At 43.6% G+C, this 20473-nt stretch overlaps 1 protein-coding gene across 3 annotated transcripts in view; it reads left to right on the top strand.

The window, feature by feature from the left end:
- The window catches only part of CAMK1D (calcium/calmodulin dependent protein kinase ID), a 369044-nt gene that overhangs the window by 86471 nt on the left and 262100 nt on the right, over positions 1-20473 (top strand). Inside the window, exon 1 of one of the 3 annotated variants that reach the window (XM_084617258.1) lies at positions 4857-4934. The exons of the other annotated variants lie outside the window; for them this stretch is intronic. The gene's annotated coding sequence lies outside the window, so the exon portion shown is untranslated. Of the gene's footprint in view, positions 1-4856; positions 4935-20473 lie in introns of those variants that run through there. 3 annotated transcript variants of the gene reach the window in all.

The raw sequence follows: 20473 nt of genomic DNA, 5'->3' as shown, positions 1-20473 counted from the left end.
GTCTCTCTCTCTCTCTTCCCCCTCTTGCCCCCCCCAAAATGCTTCAGCGTGCTACCTCCTGCTTAGGGCCTAGGCACATTGTCAGAGCAGCATATGGTAATAGTGTTACACCTGTCCCATGGATAAAAGCTTTCAGTCTCCTGGGCTCTCTGTCCAGCTATTTTCATTAGAACAAAAATCCACACGTTCACCAGATAATTTTAAAGGTTACTTTTAATTTTTTGTTTGAAAGAAAACAAAATGTTGGTTTCTTTAAACGTGTTTTTTTAATTAAAAAAAAAATCAAAACAGGCACCTAATTTTAAAGGGCACACAACTCAGGAGTTATAGAAGCAGCTCGCGTCCTTTCAGCTTTTAAATAAATTCATGTCCGAGAGACGTATTTTCTTTTCTGTTTCTGCTATTTTCAAATTCCCGGAACCTCTAAATGAAATCTGACTCTAAATGTGCATCCTTGAGAAGTGCAACTGCCAAAATAGAAGTCAGACTGTAAAACTGGACTTTTGTCTTGAAAATAATTTATCCTGATGGTTTTTTCCCCCTCCCTGTTTGATTTCATTGATTTAATTTTTGTAAGTGGCTCGAGTGCCTGACAAAGTTGTCTGCATGACAACATGGGAAACTGAAATCCTCTCTCTAGCCACAGAACAGGCAGGGGCAGTGCAAGCTATCCTATACTGCACACACCAATATGCCTCAACTGGATCTGCATGGGCCACCTATAGGGGTGACAGAAGAGTTCTGTCTTCATGAATCTTTTGATCTGAGACTGATAATGGGGTGTCAGTTAGTGTCACTTTTGATGGTATTTTCAAAGGGACAGATTATTCCCTCCATGCCATGCCAACCCTGCTGAAGACAAAGGAGTGGCAAAGGTGTATGTGGAGGGGCAGATTTTGAACCATATAATTGAGCTACCAATGGGACTCCAGTCTGGGTAGCAGCAGAGTTGGCAAGAAAGCTTTGCAATGACTGCTTTACCTCACAGCATTCTCAGCCTCTCCCCACAATATGGTTACTAGAAGGAACAATTGGGGGAGCTTCTGATGAGGTACTAGTAATCTGATGATTAATTACTGATGCAAAACTACTTTGTTCCTTTTCTAAGTGACTTTACTATTCATGCCAGTACAAAGTAATCATCTGCCTTCCTCAGACATGACCAAAGTAAATCCCTATTTGTGTGGTATTATTTTGTTTATTATTAAAGAGCAAACAATACCCACTACTAATATTAAAGGACTACATGGCACACCTTTGGTAGGATATGGTTATTCTGCAAACATAACACCACCCTTCTGTATCTTTAAAGAACATACATTTGTAAAAGTGCTCAGTTTTAAAATGGCTGCTTTCTTCTATGTTTTTTATTTTTTCATGGAAAACTGTTACTTTACATATTGCATAGGGATAAGAGAAAAGCACAAGCTAATAATCACTGCAGTAGGTCTAGAGAAATATTTCAGCACCATATTTAGAGCTAACCTCACATTGCTTGCCTAAGTGTTTTTCTTGATATGCATTTGTTTATTTGTCTCTCTGATTCTCTAAAATTGCCAACAAAAGAATATTTTACTTAAGACCTGAGCTGAGTCTTAGGTCTGTTAGCTGGGGCATTTACTCCAATTTTACTGGAGTGAAAAACTGAACTCTGCTTTTGGCTAGGCAGAGTCAGGGGCAGTGAGAAGTTACTTTGCCATCCTGCCTACAAAAAAACATAACAGCTGGGCGGCTGGTGTGCTGAGACCACTGCTTACTGTGCTGACCAGTATTGTCCCATTGTTTCCTCGTGCTCCCCTGTCTGTCTCTATCTGTCATGACTTGTTTTATACTTGGACTGTAAGTACTTTGGGACAGGAATTGTCTTTTTATGTGCTGTGTTTGTATAGCACCTAGCACAGTGTGGTCCAATAAATGCTGGACCCCCTAAGAACTTGTGGTAAGGTAAATGATAATAGCTTCCACTTTAGGTAAAAGATTGAGAGTACAGAGAAGGCTGCAATCTCCTTCTCCAAATGATGCCAACAGAAAGGCAGGTGTTGGACCGTGTTCTGCTGCCACCACCTCTGCTCCTTGGTTGCTCAGAAAAGCTGGGCTGAGCTTATTATGCTGCAGCAACTGCACTGCTGGGCTGGGTGAAGGCATCAGGCTCCTTGTAGCAAATCAGCTTGTGGTGGTATGTGGCGAGTTGGCAGCCAAGTTGCTAGGTGGCGAATATGGCACTCTGTCCTTGCCTTGAAAGATGGGGTAGGTATTTGGGGCACCCTAATGCACTTTGATGTAGCTGTGTTTACAACTTGGGGGCATCCATTATGCACTTCGAAATTTCCACTGAAATCCCTTGCATTTTGGCTCTGTCGGGAACTTGTTTCCAGGCTTTCACAGGGAGGAAGGTTGATTTTGTGGGTAAGACACTGGGCTGGGATCTGGAAAGTTGTCTTTGATTCCTAGCTCTGCCACAGATTTTCTGTGTGATTTTGGGCAGGTCGTTTAATCTGTCAGTGCCTCAGTTGGCCCCTCAGGAGTGCTGTGAAGATAAATTAATTAGTGCATGTGAGGTACTTTGGGTCAGGGGCTACAGATGAACCTAGATAAATGCACACTAGAGAATTAAGGAGCGACATAGCTTTATGGGCAATGAGCTCTATTATGGAACCTGTAAAAAATAATGAAAAGAGAAAAAAAATTACACTGTCTTTGTGAAAAGGTAGCTCAAAAGGGTACTCTGGCTAGTGCTCTCTTTCCTGGGGTTAGAGTCCAGCACAGAGAATCAGGAGCCCTGGCTGAGGCTCCCAGCACAATGAATGGGAAGAGACAGGTGCCTCAGAATGGGATTCACAAAAAACAGTGTGCTAGGCGGCTCCTCACATAAGGTAGCCAATGGGAGGTGCCAAGCCAAGGGGTGTGTGCTAAGCCTCGCCCCCTCACAGAGGTAGCTGCTTAGGTCCGGGCTGCAGGGAAGCGCCTCCTCTCTTGGAGTTTGGCACCTATGCCAATTAAGCAAGAAGTTGTGGGAGGGCGGGCAACATCTTCCCACATAAGGTGTAGTCAAGGAGCTAGGGTTCTCAACTGGGAAGTGGGAGATCCTGGGTCAAGTTCCCCCTCTGTATGAGGGGAAGAAGGGAGATCTGCCACCTTTCAGGAGAGTATTCTAACCACAGAGCTATGGAATAGTCTCATGTGAGAATCTCTCCTTTTGAAACTGTTCCACTGTGGATGAATAATTTTAAAAAATCATTGGAGCAGGAGGACTGGATCTTGGGTCTCTCACCTACAGTGTGAATGCTCTAACCACCAGGCTACAGAATCATTCTTGTGGTTGTTCTCTCTCTGACACTCTGATTCTTGTATTAATTATTCATAAGGCTATGATTATGTCATGGAGGTTGCGGAAGTCACGGAATCCGTGACTTCCAGAAACCTTGTGACACTGGGGGCCCCACAGCTGACCAGCCACTGCTGGCGGCGGAGGGACCCCCCACAGCTCCCAGCCACCGTGGATGGTGCAGGAACCCCAAAGCTCCCCAGCTGCCGGTGCTGGCAGGAACCCTAGAGCTCCCACCCCGCAGCTGTTCAGCCATTTGAGCAGCTGGGGTCCTCCCCGCAGCCCCCACCCCAGCTCCCAGCCCCGCAGGGCAGTGGGTCCCTGCAGCTCCCAGCCACTGTAGACAGGGGGCAGGGTGCTGTACCCTCCTCCTTCCCCATATTGTCAGGGATGTTTTTAGTAAAAGTCAGGGACAGGTTGCGGCTTCTGTGAATTTTTGTTAATTGCCCGTGACCTGTCCCTGACTTTTACTAAAAATATCCATGACAAAATCGTCATCTTAATTATTCACGGTGGAACAGCGTCAACTGGAGAGACTGAATATCCCATAGCCAAGGCCCTTTGTTTTCAGTTTTTATTTTGTTTAAATATTCCTGGAAATTTATCAGTGTTTGTTACAAAAAGTAAAATGGATGAAAATCAGTGCAAAAAATTATAATAGTAATTGTTTTCTGGATAAATATAGGGGTTAATATTGGGTGATGAGAGGACAATAGAAAGCAACAAATAGAGAAAAGTAGGAGTATTGAAATAAAAGCAGTTTAATGCTGTATTTTGTATCACAGACTGTACATTAACAGTATGTACGCGTGCACACACATGAATGTGTCTGTGTATCTTCTAGAACATTATCGTACTTTAACAGCCAACCTTGCATTTATACTCAGGCTAATGTATTATTAACATAAACACATTTACTTAATGGAATATATTGGATTTTCTTAACATAACTGGGATTTTCATGCACATGAGTAGTCCAAAATTTGGGTGAAAATCAGTAAAAAAAACAAATAGCTTTTGTAATACCTGGGAATTCTAAAGTAAAAATCAGTAAAAACTGAAAACAAAGGGTCTGACCCATAGCCAGATGGTTAGGGCACTCACCTGAAAGGTGGCAGATCCCAACTGAAATCCTTTCTTCTTCTCAGGTGGAAAGTACCACATCCCAGGTGAGTACTGTTAGTATATAGGTCTGTTTGTCAGCCTGAGATAGAATTTTGGGTATGACTTTTTGAGACTCTTGTATCTTATATTAACATGTGTGGACAAAGGACAAAGACACTGTGTGCTGCTTCTGCCTGGCCAGATGGGTTTGTTAGTGTAATGGGAAGAGATAAGGGATAGAATTAAAGTGTTACAGGGTATGACGGGAGTATAATATATGAGCATACACTGGAAGGCTGCCTGGCTCCTCTCTCAAGCCAAGGTCAAGCAACCAGTTAGGAGGGGTAACGGGGTTGGGGGCGGGGGGAGGCATAAGACACGCTAAAAACCAAAGAAAGGCCTGGCCTTGGCCAGAACACAACCTCACTCCTTACCTCTCCCATGGGATACAAAAGAGGTGGGACGAAGACCCCAGACTCACGACCCTCCAAAACAGAACGTGACTGTAAGTGGTAAGGGGTGGGACAGGGGCATGCATTTTAGGTATATTTGGGCCTGCTAAGAAGGAGGAGGTGGGAATGGGGAAACAGGCAAGGCTCTGCCGTGTCAGAGCTAGGAAGGGGGACACCGGGTAAATGCTCTGCGGCATCAGAGCTGGGAACAGAACACTGGGAAACAGAATCTGCTGGTGTGTAGAGCTATGGATGTGCTTGCTTGGAACTAACCCCAATAAACATTGCATTGCCTGCACTTCGGACTTCTGGTCTTCCGCTTACTGTCTGCATGACAGAAACCAAGGGAGGGGGTGAGGGCAAAGCTCTCTAACAAGTGCCCTAACCACTGGGCTAAAGGTTATGAGGGAGATCCTCTTTGTCACCTCTCCCCAACCGTTTAGTGTAAGCTTCTCCATAGAGGCCAAATCCGGTAGGCAAGCTGTGATCACACCTACTGGCTATGGCCCTGCATGTGAGTTAGCTGGAGGAACACCTATCTTCCCCTGGTTCAGGCAGCACTCTGGGGTTTAGGTGTCTGGACACCTGGCATGGGTCTACAGTGCACATGCTCAGAATAAGAAACAGAGGTGCCTAGGAAACTTTTACTGTGAAAATTTAGGTGCTGAGCAAGTTTAGGCACCTACAGGGTTCAGGGGAAGCTGAGTGGGGCTTTGTAAATCCCAGAGGGGCCTGATGCTGGGATTGAGGTGCCTAAAGTGGCAGTTAGGGCCCTTAAGTTCTTTTGTGAATCTAGCTCTTAGCTTCATAGTTTATCTCACTGGTAATTTGTGGATATTAATATTTACACCGCAAGGGTGTCTGTAAAGTGCTTTTGGAATCCTTGGATGGAAGATGGTTTCAATGCACAGGCCTATACATTAGTCTGTCATCACAGCACAGTTTAAAGGTGTTACAAAGCAGGGGCGACACAGTGCCAGAGTCACACTCCTACATAGCTGTAACTCACTTATCACCCTAAGAGGCAGTGCTAAGAGTACTATGTCTACACCACAATTAAATAGCCCTGTAGCCCGAGCCCTTAGCTTGAGTCGCTGACACAGGCCAGTTGCAGGTGTTTAATTGCAGTGTTGACATATCCTAAGGGTATGTCTACGCTGTAATGTAAGCCCAGGGTTAGTGGAACTTGAGTTAGCTGATCCTGGGTTTGTTAATCGAGGACTTGAGCATCTCCACTCATTTGTATCCCCAGGTTAAGAATGGTTGAACCCTATGTCCCAACCTGGGGCTCCAGGATCTACATTGCGTTATGCAGGCCCAAGTCCAACTGCCCATATCCTATTCTTCCTAGCGCCCTCTCAAAATGTGATCGCTCTAGCCCTTTGTTCGTGGTGCAGTGTGGGAAAACTTGACTGTCGACCAAACTTGACTCTCTTCAGAGGACCGAGAAAGTCAGCCTGTGGGATTGTTATACTTCTGGGAGACTCCCAGAGCACAAGTCCAGTGGGACTGCGTCTACACTGTGAAGAAATAGTCCCAGCTTGGCTCAGGCTTGCACCCTCCACTCCCGTGGGGTCCTGGGACCCTGGTTTAGCATGATTTGCGTGTTGACAGAAGGTGGGTTAGGCTTGAGCCTGAGTTCTAACCCTGAGCTTACACTGCAGTGTAGGCATATTCTTAATGTGGTGCCAACACAGCAGGAGAGCTTAATGTGCATTGAAAGTACCAGATTCACAGATGAACTTTGATTTGGTTGTGTCTTGAAAACCCCTCATTTTCCAGGCTTTTATTATTGCAGTTTATACCTAGGAACAAAGCCATATGCCCTTAGGATGTGCCAAACACTACATATGCAGCAGCCCTGGTCTCTGTGAACATGTCACCTCAGTGCTCCACTCTCAACGCTGGCTCCCTGTTGAATATGGAGCCCAGTTCAAGGTGTGTCCTGATTTTCAAAGCCTTCCATGGGTCTGGCCTTTACTGCCTCAGGCCACATGACCTCCCATGGTAGCTGTGTTCCACTAGTACAATGTAAATGCCAACAAACAGGCACATGGGTGGAGCTGTGCAGAGGAAGGTAATTCCTTCTGTGGAGGAGTTTGATATTTTTAAATTGGATTTTGTTCTGCTTCAGAATGACAACCAAAAATTTTGAAATTCTCTGCACAAGGGAATAGACCACCTGCTTCAGGACAGTTGACCTCACGGGGTGTCCCAGACCTATGGACCCTGGAAGACGGGGCTCCTCGTCTCTTAGGCAGTCTGGCAAGGCAGGTTGCCAAGGACCCAGACTGTTAGGAAACTAGGCAAGTTTTTGGAAAGCCAGGTTCTGTTAGATCCCTGCCTGTGTTCTTTCAGAATTTAGTCAAAATTGAACCATCTCCACACAGCATTGCAACTTTGAACTGGCAAATTCCAATGAAAATATGTTTCTTCAGAATTTTTCCGACCAGCTGTACTCATGGGTGCAACAGACGGAACTTTCACAGCAGCTGGATCTAGCCTATGGAACTCATCCTGTAAGGGATAAGAATGACTCACCATTTCCTGAACTAAATGCAAAACTCAGTCCTTTGACTTTGCTTTACACACGCACCCATTCACACAAATAAACAGAGACAAAGAAATAAAAACAAACAAAGAACTATATGCCAATCAAGCTATTTCTCTTACAGGTGCAGAAGGAAGATAAATAGAAAGATGGGTATTGTTTACGAATGATGAAAGGGAGGGGTAATATATAAGTATCTAGATAGATGAATGTTGTTCCATATTTATCTTACTTATATGCAACAATGTGCATGTGTAGTTGCTGAGAACCTTGCCTGTCATGCTATGAGGGATCACTTATAAACACCATCTGTGACAGGTTCGGTCACAGAGATCCCCTTGGGACTGTCACCTGATGGGCTGAAATTACCTCTGAGCCCGTTTTCCCTGCCAGCTTGGGACTCCAGAACCCTGCCTTGTTGAGCTGGACACGCTAGCCTGCTGCAACACAGACCCAGGGTCTGGGCCACGCCCCGAAAGCTGCAGACTTTAACTAAAAACCTCTCAAGAGGTTATCTGTCTCCAGCTCCCAGGTCCTAGTGGGATCCAAACCCCAAATAAATCCATTTTACGCTGTATAAAGCTTATACAGAGTAAATTTGTAAATTGTTTGCCCTCTATATCACTGATAGAGAGATATGCACAGCTGTTTGCTCCCCCAGGTATTAATCACTTACCCTGGGTTTATTAATAAACAAAAGTGATTTTATTAGTATAAAAAGTAGGATTTAAGTGGTTTCAAGAAATAACAGCCAGAACAAAGTAAGTCACCAAGCAAAATAAAGAAAATATGGAAGTCTAAGCCTAATACATTAAGAAACTGATTACAGGTAATCTCTCACCCTCAAAGATGTTCCAATAAGATTCTTTCACAGACTAGACTCCTTCCTAGTCTGGGCCCAATCCTTAGGTGGTAAGCAGTGACTGGCAGCCCCTTTTGTCCTGCTCCACCCCCTTGACTGGCAGCCCCTTTTGTCCTGCTCAACCCCCTTGTATAGCTTAGGCACAAGGCAGGAATCTTTTGTCTGTCCTTTTCCCCACCCTGCCTCATCAATGGAAAAGTACAAGGATTAAGATGAATTCCAGTATCATATGACATGGTCACATGTCCCTAGTCTCCATTTTTCCTGGGTTGGCCCACACATACACAGGAAGGCTTGAAGGTAAATAAACAATTTACAACCAGTTGTCCTAGTCAATGGGAGCCATCAAGATTCTAAACCACACTTTGCATAATTACAATAGGACTTCAGAGTGATACTTCATATTTTTAGCTTCAGATACAAGAATGATACATGCATACATATAGGAGGAATATATTCAGTAGTTTATAACCTTTGTTATGATACCTTACAAGAGACCTTTTGTATAAAGCATATTCCAATTACATCATATTCACACTCATAAGCATATTTCCATAGAACATATGGAGTGCAACATCACACCAACATCATATATTTACCTATATCAGAGATATACAGCCAGAAACCTGGAGACATGGGTCTAGATTTTGTTGAACCCTCAAAATGTGGAGGAACAGTTATAGCCAGGGTTTTGATTTGACTTCCTTGTCAAACTGGAGAGGTAATACCTGAGTTTGGAGTTTGAACACCAGGGCCCAGATCTGTGGTTTTGTTTCTGGCCCATCTCTAAAACAAAGGCTAATTTTATTCTGAGTAGGTGGCTCACAGTCTTACAACTCAATTGTGAATGAGAGATTTCAGAAAAGTTAAAATTATACCAATACATATCTTCTTAAAAAAACAGAGCTTTTCCTGGTATAGCAGATACAGTCTCCATATACAAATCTCATCCAAAACCCAGGGGAGCCAGTTGATCGCTTTGTATGAATTTTAACACACACTTTGTCTGAACCATCAAATACATAAAATTCAACAGAAGACTCTGAATAGGCCTCACAGGAAGTTACTCGGACGCAACTTACAACTTTGCTGTTGTAGTAGCTACTCTCTCACTGTGATGTTATCAGAACTCAGTCAGTTCTGCTTTCCAGGGCCCTAAATTCCATCTCTGGATTTGTATACACAACTCTTACGGAGGCTATGTCTACACTGGCAATTGAATGACTTTTGTTTTTCAGAGGTGTTAACCCCCCTGCTTCTCCCCAGAAGACAAAAGTTTTGTTGCGACAAGTGCCAGTGTGAACAGTGTGTTGTTGGCATGAGCGCTTTCCTGCTGACAACGCAAACGCCGCTTGTTGGGGGTAGACGTTTTTTGTCGGCAGGAGAGCCAACAAACAGCGGTTAGACTGCGTGACTTTTAGCAGTCACTAAAAGCTGTGTAGTGTAGACATGGCCTGAAGTCAGCTGAAGGTAGGGAACATAGCCCATATATTTAGTGTGAGCTGGTACATATTTTGATTATGAAGTCAGCTACTGCTCTAATAGTAGCTGATTTTCCAATAGATGCAGGGTAGAACTGATGACTCCTGACAGATCTTTTCTCTCATGCACTGGTTAAGTTACCTTTGCAGTATCTTCTTCTAACTTCTTATTCCCTCCTCCTCTCTCTGTTTATATGTGAGTAATTTCCTGCAAGATATTTTTTCCCATATGTTTATTTTTAGGTCTTCATTTGTTTACTGAAATCTGTCTAAAGTCCTGCAAGATAGCAGCTCAGAATTCATTCATTGATTTGTAGCACTCATTAGTTTAAATGCCTACTTGAAGCTGAAGGTAAAGAGGTCTTTTTATCTTTCATTTCAAGAGCCTTTTGTTTTAAGTTAGCCATTTGTGGTCTATTGTGCCTGAATCAATTTTATGTAGGTTTAAAGAGGGATCATCTACATTATTCTATTTTATGTTTACTCTTTGGCATGAACATCTGGTTATTGCTGCTTAAAACGGAAACAAAGTTAGATACAGAAACTGCTGAGTTCAGTGATCATTTGCCAGAGAAAACATGTAAAGGAAGATCTATGTAAGAAACGAATCCCAAAGATTTCCCCAGGAAATGCCTTTTTAATAAAACCAGAAATAAGAAAAAATGGGTAATTTAAAGATTAGGCCAATTATTTTGTTTTTCAGCAAGCCACTGCACTTCTTTGATAGATTCATAGATTCCAAGGCCAGTAGGGACCATTGTGATCATCTCACCTAACCTCCTGTATAACCCAGGCCAGAGATAATTCCTAGAGCAGATCTTTTAGAAAAATACTCAGTTTTGCCTTAAAAATTGTGAGCGAGGGAATTTTCACCATGATCCTTGGTAAAGTGTTCCAATGATTAATTATCCACACTGTCAAAATTTACACCTTATTTCCAAGTCTGAATTTGTCTAGCTTCAACTTCCAGCCATTGGAGGATTGTGTTTATCTTTCTCTGCTAGATTGGAGGGCCCATTATTAAATATTTGTATTTGAGTGGGAGCCAGTGTTTAAAATGCGCCCCAAAAGTAGTCATATTTAAATCCCTGTGCATGCCCCTGACTATAAGGCAGGTTTTCTAATCCTTTAATCATTCTCGTGGCTTTTCTTTTCACCCGCTCCAATTTATCAACATCCTTCTTGAATTGTGGGCACCAGAACTAGACACAGTATTATAGCAGTGGTTGCAGCAGTGCCAAATACGGAGATAAAATAACCTCTCTACTCATACTTGAGATTCCCGTGTTTATGCATCTCAGGATTGTATTGGTTCTTTTGGCCACAGCATCACATTGGGAGTTCATGTTGAGCTGATTATCCACCGTGAACACCAAATCCTTTTCAGAGTCACTGCTTACCAGGATAGTCCCCTACCCTGTAAATCTGGCATACATTCTTTCTTCCTAGATGTATGCATTTACATTAGCTGTCTTAAAAAAAAACGTATTGTTTACTTGTGCTGAGTTTAGCAAGTGATCCAGATCTTGCTGAATCAGTGCCCTGTCCTCTTCATTATTTACCATTCCCCCAATTTTTATGTCATCTGCAAAGTTTATCAGTGATGATCGGGGCATGCTAAAGGTGGGGAAAAACAGGGGCACGGTGCCCCCAATAATTGTTGGGGTCACAGAACTCCTCCGGTCCTGGGGCCGCAGTGTGGGGGGAGAGCGAGCTCCTCCAGGGCTGTGGGGGTGGGGGGAAGGAAGAGTGAGCTCCTGCCGGGGAGGTTGGGGGAAGGGAAAAGCGAGCTCCTCCTGGGGCCGGGGCAGGAGGGGCACAGAACATGTACCCCCAAAAGGGGTCAAAGTTAAATTTCTGCCTACGCCCCTGAAAGCTTAAGATTCTGTCACGGGTATTTGTAGTAAAAGTCAACGACAGGTTGTGGGCAATAAACAAAACTTCATGGAAGCCCATGACCTGTCCCTGACTTTTACTACAAATACTTTGCGACAAACAGAGCGCTGCCGGGGTTTGCAGCTGCTCCAGCCCCGCCACTTGCTCGTGGGGCTGACCATGGCTGCTGTTCTGGCAGCTGCTGCTCCGTTAACCCAGGGCTGGCTGTCAGTCAGCTGTGCTGGCAGACCCCCCCCCCCCCCCCCCCCCCCCGCTGTAAGTCTTTTCCTTGGGAGGTTGACACATAGGGGCTAGGTTTTCAAATGGAACTACCTGACATAACTCTAGTGGGCCTGATCCAAAGCCCATTGAGGACAATGGGAGTTTTTCATTGCCACACTTGCATTTGCAAGTAGATAATTGCTTGCCTAGCCACTTGATTTTTTCCAAGTGCAAACTGCATCTGTGCACACAAACAGCCTTGTTGCATGGGCAGTATTGCAAGTAAAATTTTAGAGGCCATTTTTGACAGTTATGCCCCAGGGTTCCAGTTTTCAAAAGTGGCTGCGTAAATTACATTTACAAACCCAGATTTTGAGTGTGAGCAGATATCCACCCATGTGGCATAATTGCCCATTTGCCTACCTAACTGGCATTTGCAGGTGCAAATGCATGATTTATACATGCAGTTTAGATGGATACTTTTGAAATTTGACCCTAGACATAAAACTAGATTACAAAATCAAGAAAAGCTTTTTTTTCTTTTTCTTAAAGAAGTATGATACTGCCCTTTATACCTAAGTTTCAGCTGTTTGAATTCCAATTGTTAGCCCAGAATATTCTATTTCCTGTCTAGCAGCTGTGTTCAATGACAACTGAATGAAATGACGTACAGAAAAAATTAAAAACAATTGGACTGTGAAAGTGTTTACTCAGGAATGTTCATTTTTATATATTATAAAAAAGTTACAAAGTGCAGCCTAGAAGATAGAATATTTTATTACAAAAATTCTGAAATCAGTAGCTAGGCAGAATAAATGATATTTCACTACAGAGAAATTTATTGAAGCAACATCTCTGTTATTGGGAGAATGTAATTGCATGTAAATGCAGTTCTTTATAAAATATTACAGCAGCAATATGGCATGCTTCCAAGAGCTGAACTCTGGGAAGCAAATATTTGAAAAGAGGAGGAAAAAAAAATCTGTAGTATTTGTACCAGCGATTGGTTTTGTGCCTGCAGTTCTTACGTTTCGGTAGGGGATCAAAAATGTCCTTTAGAAAATATGTTGACATGGAAACGTGAGACTCTGCAGAATAAACATCCACACAAACCAGCTTGTGCTGTGATGCTGTCAGATGTCACAAACTAAGAAGGGCCTGGTTTGGTCAGTTATTTATGTCTTATTGCATATTTCACATCTTGGAATCCCTACTTAGTTTTTGTTTATTCCTGGCTCAGGCAAATATCCCTCTGGAGTCTGAGTTTTGCCCGAGCAAACACTAAATAAGGACTTCAGGATATGGCCCATTTTTAAATTTTACAATAGCACTTAGGGGCCCCTGCTGAGTTCAGGATCCCAGTGTGGTGGGTGCTGTACAACCACATGGCGAGAGACAGTCCCTGCCATAAAGAGCTTGATATCTAAATAGGCAAGATAGGCAAAGGGTGGGAGGGGAAACAGAGGCACCAAGAAGTGATGTGACTTGTCCATGGTCACACAGCAAGTCAGTGGCACAGCCAGAAATAGACACCCCTGACCCCCGACCCTCCCTTTAGTCCAGTATGCGATCCACTCTGCTACCTCCAAGGACTATTAACTTTTAGTTATTTTGTTATTATATGATTATTATTATTATTAATTGATTTCTGTAGCACGTGCATGGTGCTTCACAAAACACATAGGAAGACAAGGGCTGTGTGCTAACAATCTAGGCATCCAATTCCGCACGCTTTATTCATGCTTTGAAGGGGCTACTCACGTGGATAAGAGGTACTGGTGTGACGAAGGACTGCAGGATCAGGCTGTAAATAGTGAGTCAGGTACAACGGAACAAGAGAAGTCGAAGATTTTGTATCAGAGTGGTAGGTGGCAATATGGGGTGAATGTAGCAGATGGAAGGCTAAGTAGAAGAAGGGAGTTTAGAGGAGAGCTAGAAAATAGGAGAATAGGGATGTGGTTTGATGTGAACGAGAAGATAAATTGACGATCCTTATATATATGCCTTTTTGATGAGACCTTAAAAACCAAGAACCTATCTGCTTTGTGTGGAAGTTAAATATTCAACAGCGGTTGTTATAAGAATCCCCCTAGTGCCTGCCCAAAATGTACCATTATTAGACTATATTTTACATTTTTATTTCCATCCCAGAGCATCTTTATGGACATGGGGAGCAGCACAGCAAAAAAATGTTATATTCACACACATATACACACACACACAGTTCCAGTGTTGTAATTTGAAATATTCATTAACAAAAAATAAACAGTTACAGAAATGGCATCATATAAAACCTACAGGAGGGGAAGTGGGTTTACATAGTAATTGCTAAAGAAAATAAAAAGTTTGGGGGAGGGGAGGAACAGAGCAGATGCATTGGCTCTTACCAAGTCTGGTGTCTCTTGTCAGGCCATTCTCTATCAAGGTGTCCCACCAGAGATGAATCTGGCCTGCTTGTTGCAGCAAAACCTCCAGGAACTGTTCTGTTCCTTCTCACTCCCGAAAGGTTCATTTCCTAACTGATACATCTGTGCAGAGCTCACAGGCTACTCTAAAGTCCTCTGCCACGCGCTGTCAGCTCTAAGGCTAAATTCTCAGAGAAGTTTTGCAGGTTGGGGGCAGGTCTCTGCACTCCTAAAACCCAACCAGCATCCATCTCTCTCTCACTCACTGAAAATGGTAAAAATGAGGAGGCTGCTGGTTGTATTCAGCAGAGGTACAGCACTGCCCATGCTCTGCAGGAAATCACTGGAGCAGAGAAGTTTTCTCTAGGTGGTGTGATCAAAATGTCACCATGTAGGCAGGAGCTAATCTACAGAGCTATTAAAAAACTAACTGTAGTTTGGGGTACATAACATCTGAATTATTTTAACATTCTACATTATAATATATTAACAGTAAGGGCAGATGGAGGGAAAAGGAGGGTGGGGTTCACAACAGCTAATATTTAGGGCCAGATTCAGTCCTCCACTGTGCACCGGCAGGGGAGCAGGTTGTGGGGAACTTCTCCGCACAGCAAAGCAGCAGGGGAGGATTCCATCTTAATGCTCAAGGATGGCGGTAGTAAGCCAGCAGTGGACAGCTCCCCCTACCAGCCATCTGCAACACAGGCTAGCCAGCACTGCATGGTATTCCTTTCCAAAGTTATGTTCCCCTGCACAATCAATCCCATCTTCCTGGCTGCCAAGATTTTTGGAGCAGACAGATGCACTGGCCAAGGTTCCTACATCCTTTCTCAGCACAACCTTGGTAGGATTAGTACCAAGTGTTTTTCTTCACTTTGCAATGCAGTGCTGCCAACTCAGCAATTTTATCGCAAGTCTCACAATTGTTTCCTAAAGCCCTACCTCACAGAGTCATGTGATTATGTGAGACTCTCAGCTTTTGTTTTTTTTTTAAAAATTACGTTTCTAGCCCTCATGGTTGCAGAGATAAACCTGAAATCTTGAATCTTAAAGGGTCAGAAACCAGAAGGAGAATACAAGAATCCCAACATGTATTATTTTTGTAAAATCTCAAGATTTTTCAGCTAGTTTTATAGTTTTGGGGCCTGACATATGATATTTTAAACACTCCAGGTAAGCAGTACTGGCTATGTTCCACTTTTTTTCATCCCATTAACCCAGCCCTTAGGAGACAGGGAAAACTCTAAGTTTTTATACTCACTGATATTTAGCAGTGAACTCAGGCAGACAGAACATTTACTGAAAGAGGAAGTAGGCTTCTAGAGGTGACTCTTTCTCAGCAGACATTGAAATCCCTTATTAAAATAACCCACAGGAATGTTTTTGGGGATCATATTTCCTTTGGGTCAGACACAATTCTTCTTCTAGCATTAACCTTACAAAACACAAACTCTGAAACTCTCTGAGGCAGCCAAGGCGGCTAGATTGCACCGGGTTAGCATGTTAGTTTCCAGAATGATGATGTACATTTAAACAGCACCTTTCATCCCACAGTGCTTCACAAACTATATACAAATCTTGCCCTCCCTTACATAGATGCCCAAGACCCCCAAATCAGTGAAACTGCCACAGTTCAACTATGCAGGCTACAAGGTGGTAAGGGAGAGCGCTGCTCCATGGCAGCTTTCTCTGCAACTGTGCAGGGGACATTGAGGGCGGATGGGGCAGGATCATGGGGTCTGGGAACTATGCAGATCCACTGTCCGCTTCTGTGTAGTGGGGGTTGACTGAAGTAGTGGCTGCTGTTAAGAGCTGCGAACAGGAAGCCATGTATATTATAAAACAACAACTTTATTGAACCTGCAAAGTTATGAACAATACTGCTAGGGTTGCTAACGTATTTCAAAAATAAGGGACTGTTTTCTTAGCACCTCTGTTTCACCCCTCCTCCTGATATCATTATTATTTTGATCACAATAATTAATAAGTGACTCCTGATCTTGTTTTAGAGAGGTGGAAAAAATAAGGGATGCCCCTTGAAATAAGGGACTGCTGGCAACCCTAAATACCACAAGCACTATTGTTTTTATGTGCCACTCGATGCCCATCTTTACATACTATTTTTATATACAACTCTCATAACTGCCACAATGCCAAGGTTGGGAACAGAGAATTCTGTACCCTGACCCCAGCAGAGTTCTCCTGATATGAAGTCTACCTAGCTGGGCTTTATATGGGGGATAAGAATTTGGCCCTAAAGTATTTTGCAGATATTGATCTCACTTTGGGCAGGGCTGGAATCCTGACCTGGTACAGTCTTTTGCAGCACTAGTGTGATCCCACTGCAGTAGAGAAGGAAAGAGTGCTTTCCCTGTGGGGAGCAATGGGATAGATACTGTGAAATTACAAAGTTGTAGCACTCCAGCAGAGCATCTGATAGCAGCCAACATGTTAGTCTGTTTATCACAGTGGTGGCAGGAGAAAATGTTATAAATATCATGTAAAGAAAGTGGATCTGTGAGACTTAAATAAAAACAGCAGACCCCGAAGTCAAGGTATTCAGCAGCATTCAAGGGGAATCTAGGGTCAGACTGAGTCCTTCACTCTTTGGCTGGCAGAGTCTGGGAGCACTGTAGAAGCAGCAAGACAGATAGGGAAACATCTGGGAAGAGAAATCACTTGTCCACAATCACTCGGCAAACCAGTAACAGGGTCAGGACTAGGCCCTAGGTCTTGGCAGCATCCTTGCCACTAGGCCACAGCAGCTTCCATAGTAGTAGTAGTTTTGTTCACCAGAAGTTTATCTGGTTCTCTGTTATCTTCAGTGCGAGTTTTGCCTGAGTGAGAGAGGTGTTGGCCTTTATGTTGTCCAGTGAAATTATTGAGAAGTTCCGATGGAAGACATGACTAAGGGTATGTCTACACTACGAAATTAGGTCGAATTTATAGAAGTCGGTTTTTTTGAAATCGGTTTTATATATTCGAGTGTGTGTGTCCCCACAGAAAATGCTCTAAGTGCATTAAGTGCATTAACTCGGCGGAGCGCTTCCACAGTACCGAGGCAAGCGTCGACTTCCGGAGCATTGCACTGTGGGTAGCTATCCCACAGTTCCCGCAGTCTCCGCTGCCCATTGGAATTCTGGGTTGATATCCCAATGCCTGATGGGGCTAAAACATTGTCGCGAGTGGTTCTGGGTACATATCGTCAGGACCCCGTTCCCACCCTCCCTCCCCCCGTGAAAGCAAGGGCAGACAATCATTTCGCGCCTTTTTTGTCTGCTGCCAGCCAAAGATGTAAAGGATAGATGGAGTGGGTCAGAACAAGAAATAGACCAGATTTGTTTTGTACTCATTTTCCTCCTCCCCTGTCTAGATCACACTGCAGTCAGTCACAGAGAAGGCGCAGCGAGGTTAATCTAGCCATGTATCAATCAGAGGCCAGGCTAACCTCCTTGTTCCAATAACAACGATAACTTTGGTGCACCATTTCTTATTGGAACCCTCCGTGCAGTCCTGCCTGAAATACTCCTTGATGTACAGGCACACCCTTTGTTGATTTTAGCTCCCTGAAGCCAACCCTGTAAGCCGTGTCGTCAGAATGGAGCACTCTGGGATAGCTCCCGGAGGCCAATACCATCGAATTGTGTCCACAGTACCCCAAATTCGAGCTGGGAACGTCGATTTAAGCGCTAATCCACTTGTCAGGGGTGGAGTAAGGAAATCGATTTTAAGAGCCCTTTAAGTCGAAATAAAGGGCTTCACTGTGTGGACGGGTGCAGGTTTAAATCGATTTAACGTTGCTAAATTCGACCTAAAGTCCTAGTGTAGACCAGGGCTTATTCTGACAGCAGCAGGTTGATTGAACCAACATCTGTCACTGACAGGAGGGTATTGGTGGAGTGTCAGAAATGTGAAAAGTTCATCACACTTCAAAACTAACTGAGGGGAAGCTAAAACAAGAGTTCTCAGCATCCTACTGCATATTTCAGCAGGAACACGTATTCCAAAGTTAATGAAGGGATGCTGCCAAAGTTGATAAGGTGGAAGTTGGCCATGAAAATTTTCGTCTGTTACAGATGTTGTGTAAGAGCACATTGGCCCCTGATTTGTTTACAACAGGATGTGTATATAAGTAGGGACTAAACCCTGTCCTGTGGTGTTTGGATGTTTAAAGGGGTAAGAACTAGATATGGGAGGAAGAGGGTATATGGAGCCTTTTCTTTTTCTATCTGAGTTGATTTGGAAAAGAGAAGGCATCGGGCCATATGTGCTTTATATCTTACTTGCTTGGTATTAATGGTGCTTTGCTAATTTCGGAGAAATGCAATCTGTTGAAGATGATGAGTTAAAGAAACTGGATGGTTCATGCTTACACTTGTTTGCTGTGTAGGACTGCAAAGAGTAAAGAATGCTATCATCTGCCAGATTGACATACTGGATTTGGAGCTCAACAATGGACAACACTTAATCATAGACTTTATCTTTTAAACCAGCTGTTCTCAGATTTGTTCATATTGACGACTACTGCTTAAGTCAGAGATCCTCCTGTAGATCCAGTGCCAGTCCCACAGGTTCTCTTTACCAGCTAGTGCCTGATTACATGGAAAAGCAAGTTCAGGGCAATATTAAGGAATGGCCGTGAAAATAAGCAGAATACTTGCAGTGCATGGTTATAGCCCACCATTCTGCATTTACAGGGGGTGCCTCTGAGGAGCCATGCTCTCAGAGATACTGCTGGGGCTCCTGTCCAATCTGGGCTAGGCTGTAAGCGGGTAGAACTTTAAGGGATCTAGTGCTCCCCAGTTTCTGAGATTCAGTCTGGGGGAGTACCAGGGAGAGCCTCAGCTAGCCCCTTCTCCCTACCCTCTGCCACCCCCCCCGACTTCTGCAGCCAGTGCTGGGGCTTTGTCCATTCTGCCCAGTCAGCAGAGGATTCTGAACATACATCAGTTTTATGCCAAGGTAACTCCATTGTTGTGAGACACTCCTGATTTACACCAGGGTGTGTCTATGTTAGAGAGATCTGAATTAAGACAAAGGCCTTAATTTTCAAAAGTGACTAGTTTTTGGGTGCTTCTGTCTTTGGGTGCCCAAAATGAGACCCTTTCAAAGGGGACTGATTTTTGGGGGCTGGATGTTCAGTACTTCCTGAAAATTTGACTCTTCTGAGGGGTCTCAAGTTGGGCACCCAAAATCACCAGTCACTTTAAAAAGTTTGAGCAAAAAAGTCTCTGGATTTCCAGTAGATCACAGCCATCCTCTGCTTTGAAAATAAAAAATGTTATACAAGGCCTAAATATTAGTAGGACACCTTTCAGAAGATTATAGGGACACTTCATGTTACCATACCATTTGTTTTTCAGATAATGGATGGGTAGCAATTGTTTCTTGTGTTGTGGTCTTGTAGACCATTTAGTGGGAAGGGAGAACTTTCCACCTTCCGTTGTTAGCATTTCTATCCCCGGTCCCCCGGCCCTCCAGTTTCCATAATATTGTTCCCCAGCGTGGTCTTTCTTCCCATGTCCAAAGATGGAGAAACAAACCTGCCATCGCCACACTGAGTGCTAAGAGACCAGAAAACCGATTGTACGTTGTCCTAGCATTTCAGCACAGCCTGTGGGGCCGTTTGAGCCTGAAGGAATGTGCTGCTGTACATGATGTTCCTTGGAAAGGGTAAAAAATGGGTAGGGATGGAGGGGAGGAAGGAAGTGAAATGAACATTGGAATAGTTTTAAAGGCTGCTTGTCTCTCCTATTGAACATGTGAACATTCTGAAAAGTTCAGTCGTTTTGGCTGAGTCAGTGTGTCACAATCCTATCAGAATGCAGCTACCAACAATTACATTGATCAGAGTGTTTGTTTTCTTTTGGTAAAGGGGCAAAGGAAGCATCCATATTAGCTGTGAATACGGTTTAAAATTTACAGTGATTCCCTGCTCTTCTTTCTGAGAATGTCTACACATAGAAGCTAGTCCACACATAAACACCAGTTTAACTAAAATGGATTTAGAAAACAGTTTAGTTAAACGAGTGCAAACCCCTGTGTGCATGCTGTCAGACCTTGTCTGCATTAGAAATGCTGTAGTGATATACTGGTATAGGAAGTCATACAACCCCTCCTAGTGTGGATGCAGTTACATTGTTATAAAGTATCAGGGGGTAGCCGTGTTAGTCAGTATCCACAAAAACAACAAGGA

Source organism: Lepidochelys olivacea (genome assembly GCF_965140295.1).
Source record: "Lepidochelys olivacea isolate rLepOli2 genome assembly, chromosome: 1".
In the NCBI taxonomy this organism is placed as follows: domain Eukaryota; kingdom Metazoa; phylum Chordata; order Testudines; family Cheloniidae; genus Lepidochelys; species Lepidochelys olivacea.
This window is presented reverse-complemented; position numbering and strand designations above follow the sequence as displayed.